Source organism: Arvicola amphibius, chromosome X (genome assembly GCF_903992535.2).
Source record: "Arvicola amphibius chromosome X, mArvAmp1.2, whole genome shotgun sequence".
Classification (NCBI taxonomy): Eukaryota; Metazoa; Chordata; class Mammalia; order Rodentia; family Cricetidae; genus Arvicola; species Arvicola amphibius.
Genome location: NC_052065.1, coordinates 74,494,998 through 74,499,950, shown reverse-complemented (window position 1 = coordinate 74,499,950; position 4,953 = coordinate 74,494,998).

The following is a 4,953-nucleotide window of genomic DNA, read 5'->3' as shown; positions in this document are numbered from 1 at the left end:
TAGTTATAAATTGATTGTCCCAGTATCTCAGGCTTCTTATTATCTCTTACAACTTATATTAGCCTGTGTTAGCCACATGGCTCAGTACCTTATTTGGCAGGGTAGTCACATCTTGCTTCTTCTGTGGCCAGGACAGGACTGCAGAAAGAACTTTCTTCTTCCCACAATTACCCTGTCCTTGTAGCCCTGCCTCTACTTCCTGCCTGGTTGCCCTGCTTATACTTCCTGCCTGGCTATTGGTCAGTCAGTGTTTATTTAAAATATAATTGACAGAATACAGATCATTGTCCCACACCAGCAAGGAACTGCCCATGTACCAACCACTGACAAAATGCACGATATCCAGACAGGACAAGCAGGACTAAAGAAAAAAAAGACTGTGAAATCTTGCCAGATGGTTTTGAAAATTTCTTGCCTCTGAAAATGATCTGTCAGTTACTCTAGGTCTTAGCCAAAGTTGGTTTCTCCAACGTTGCAAATAAGACTTTGGGTGAATGCCCAGGTAGCCAGTTGTCTCTGCCATTTGTTGTACATTTTTGGAAGTTGCTTGATTGCATTTCTGCCTATTCAAGTAATATTATTTCCCTTCTCAGGTCTTCAATAGGGTTGGAGTCTAGATGTATTTACTTTCCTCTCATGACTTGGCCAAGTTATTTATTGTACAAGACTTAAACTCACTAGGATAGGATAACTATTGAAACATTTATCACATGTTTCTTGCTTGATATATTTGTTCTTATTGTATATAATTTTGTATTAGGTTCAGAACTCTCTTATTTAATCAAAAGAGGGAGGAGCTGTAGGAATTCCTACAAATAGTAGCCTCTAAATTTCCCGCCCAGCTGGGTGTGGTCTCTTAAACAATTTATGCTGATGTAAAGCATGCATCATGTCTCTTTTCTGGCTGCAGGATTTAATTGATGTTTTCTGTTCCAGAAGAGGATAGTGATTTCTGAGTCTACACCTAAATAATTAACCCTTTATTATTCTAAATTCTGAGCTAGTGTGGGATTTCCTTTAAGTGTCCATCTTCACTTGCCTTTTATTAGTCATAGAATATTGTGTGTATGTAGTGTATTTCAAAAGCATTTTTAAATGGTAATTTTAACTACTTCTTTAGGCAGAAATTTCTGTCCCACCCAGTCCCACAGTCATTCAGTCTAATCTATTCTCCATTGTTTTGCCCTTTCCTGACCATTATCTATAACAACTTATAAACAACATTCTAAACAGAGACCAATGTACATAATCCATTGGGGGGAATGTTGGCATAGTTTTCCAGATGACTTCCTACTGATTGGGGACACAGATATTTTTATGGTAACCCAAAAGAAATTTAGGATTTTGGTCAAGTCCTGATAGGAGTACTCTAAGACTAGATCATCTCAGCCAGCAGTCTTGAGGCTAGGTATAGAACTCAGAAGAAACTGTAACAAAGGTGCTCTGTAACATTGGATCATCTGGGCCATCTCTTCCCATTAGAGCATTTTCAGGGCATCTTCTTTAATAAAACCTTCTTTTTCTTACACCAGAATAAATTCACAGCCTCTCCTTTTCTGTAAAAACAAAAGTAAAACCAATCTCTAAAATAGCATATCTTTTTACTTAAACTTTGAAGTCCAGGCATTTTCAAAATATATGTTAGGTTAATCCAGCAGCACTTATAACCAAATGTCTTTTGGCAGATGTTGCTTCTTCCTCAGTCATCAAACAATTCAAAGACAACACAAAAACAAACAGTATCCAGATTATCTTTGTATTTTCCATCTTTACATGGCTTTAATTTTATTTTACTTCATTTCTAATCTTTATTTTTAAATTCTGATTTTGTTTTGTTTTTTGAGACAGCGTTTCTTTATGTATCTTTGGCTGTCCTGGAATTCACTCTGTCAACCAGGCTGGCATGAAACTCAAAGAAATCCACATGCCTCTGCCTCACAAGTGCTGGGGTTGGAGGTAACACTATTATATCCAGCTACTCTATTTCTTTTTAAGGGCTTTCTCTATCCTTTCTTCTTTCTCTTCTAAGCCTATGTATATTTTTAATCACACTCTAAACCATTTAGAGGCTTTTTCCCCCATTTGAGTCTGTCTTTACTGTGTGTCTCTAACTTTTTGTGAGCACATGAGTCTTTAAACTTCTAAGAAGAATGGCTAAGATTAAAGCTGTGATTTTGGTGACTGTCTCTTCCCCATTCTTTAGCTTCCTGAGTATCTAGCTTCATGACAGATGTACTGGTAGGAGCCAGATTTATTGGCATAATTCTTTGGAGTTTCTAGTTCTCTGTCACCACAAAGAAGCCCAATGCTTGTTGCTTGTAAAATTCATTTAAGTGTTTGGTGGCAGAACCTCTTAAAGTATCTGTGAAGTTTTTGCCATTAATACTGACTCAGGAAGCCTTCTTTAAAGAAGCCATGCATGACTCTGATTGCCCCTAGCAAACAGAGCCCACCCAAGAAAATGCTGCTACCAAGAACCCGTGTTCAACTCTGTTCTATTCTGTCTAGTATTTTAAAATAAAGCTTTCTCTGGCTTTATGTGAAAATTTTGTCAAGCATTTGGGCACCATTTGTAAATGGAGACTGCGCTATTTTTTATTGGCCAGCCAGACCTGTATAATCACATGAAAACTATATTAATTACAACAATGTCTGGCCAATGACTCTGGCATATTTCTAGCTGCTCTTACATCTTTAATTAATATATTTCTCTTAGTATATGATTGCCATATGACTGTGGCATTACCTCATTTTTCTACATATCTTGTTTCCTCAGTGACTGGCTGGCATCTGCTTGAGTCAGTCTTTTCTCTATATATGTCTCTGGATTTTCCTCCTGGCTTTACTCTGCTAAGCCATTAGCCAAAACAGATTTATTCATCATCGAATAAAAGTAATACATACACAGAATGACATCCCACATCATAGTCTATCACCCCCCTCTCAGAAAACTAAATTGAGCTTTTCAAAATTAAAGGAGTGAGATTTAGGGGCAATTACATCTTCACTAAATAAAATCAAATGCAGCCAACCCATACATATGTGACTTTAGTGCTGGGGCCTACATGGTGGAAGGAGATAACTGATCCTCACATATTCCTCTGACCTCAACAAGTGGGACATGTTATGCATAATTGTACAAACACAAAATAGAAATAAAGATAATAAAAATAAATATTAAAGGGTCTGCTTTTTATAAGCCAGATTAAAATATCCATTAAATTGTCATGTTTCTTTCATATTTACAATAGGACAAGATTAAAATAAATACAAGAGTTCTAAGTATCCTTACTTACATATGAATTGATTCTGTATATAAACGGTCATAACAAATCATCCATAAATCTTTTCCAAGTGATGAATACATTCAACTAAGTAGAAGGATATAAAATTAACATGTAAAATTAATATCCTTCCTTTATACGAATTGCAAAAATACTGAAAAAGAATGAGAAGAATATTAATATTCACAAACCTCAAAATAATAAAATATCTTTAAATAAAACTAACCAAGAAATTGGAAGACTTGAGCAAGGAAAATTTTAAAACATCAGAGAAAGATATTGAAGAGGACATCAGAATATGGAAAGATTTCTCAATTCTCATAGATTAGTAGAATTTACATTGTGAAAATGCTATCTTATCAAAAGTAATTTACAACTTTAATTTAATCTATATGCTGATGAAATTTTTACATAAATTGGAAAGTAATTTTGCATTTCATTAAGAAACACAAAAGATTAATAATTTTAACCAAAATATTTCTTAACAGTAAAGCATAAGAAAAAAACTCAAAAATTGCTGGAAGTATCAGGATTTAAAATTTCAAATTATACTATAGGACTATAATAATAAAAATAACATAATACTGGAATAATAACAGATATATTGAAGAATGGAACTGAACTGAAGTCCCACACATAAAGCAAAAATTCTATAGCCATCATATTTTTATGTCAACAGTTGACAAATGAAACCTCATGGATTGGAAAGGACATAATTCCAGTAAAGAGGCCACCTATAAGGCATGAATATATCTCAAACTGCTACATATCTGACAGAAAAGTATTAATTATAATTTTTCAAGAACTAAACAAAGGCTAGGATTCAATAAAATAAACAACCTAATTAAAAACCGAGACATAAAATTAAACAGACAGTTCACAATAGATTAAATACAAATGTCTGAAAATTATTTTTAGAAATTGATCAATATCCTTAGCTAGCCATAAATTGAAATTTTAAAATACTTCAAGATTTTATAATACATGAGTCAGAATGGCCAAGGGAGGCCAAAAAGCATAACTGCTGGTCAAGATAAGGGGAAAGAAGAACAATTATTCATTTTTCATAGGAGTAAAAATTCATGCAGTCAATATGGAAATCAGTGGAAAGATTTCTCAAAAGGCTGGAAATAGATATGCCATAGGATCCCGCTATATAAATTCAGCATATACCAAATAGACTCTGCATTTACTACAGAAACACTTGTTCATCCATGTTCACTGTTGCTCTAATCACAAAAGCCAGGAAATATAAACAGCCTACATAGCTATTCACAGATGACTACATAATAAATATATGGTACACTTATAGAATGGGACAATATTCAGCTCTTAGGAAAAATATGCCTACTTTCAATAGACCCTGAGGTAACATCTACAATTGCAGGCCTATCTCTAGACACATGGTTGGTGAATAGATTTGCCTGATAAGTTCCTCTGTAACACCTTCATTATACCCTCAAAACTATTCCCACACCCGAAGGCCTATCTTCATATATGTAGCTAGCAAGTCTTCTTTTTCTGGTGAGTCCATTATCCCATTCCATCCTCCATGTCCAACTTCTCCCATATCATGTACATACCTGCAGACCTCACTAGAGATGTGAAACTTGTGAACTAGATTCACCTGCCTAAGGTCCAAACAAGCAACTCATGCACCAGTTATTCC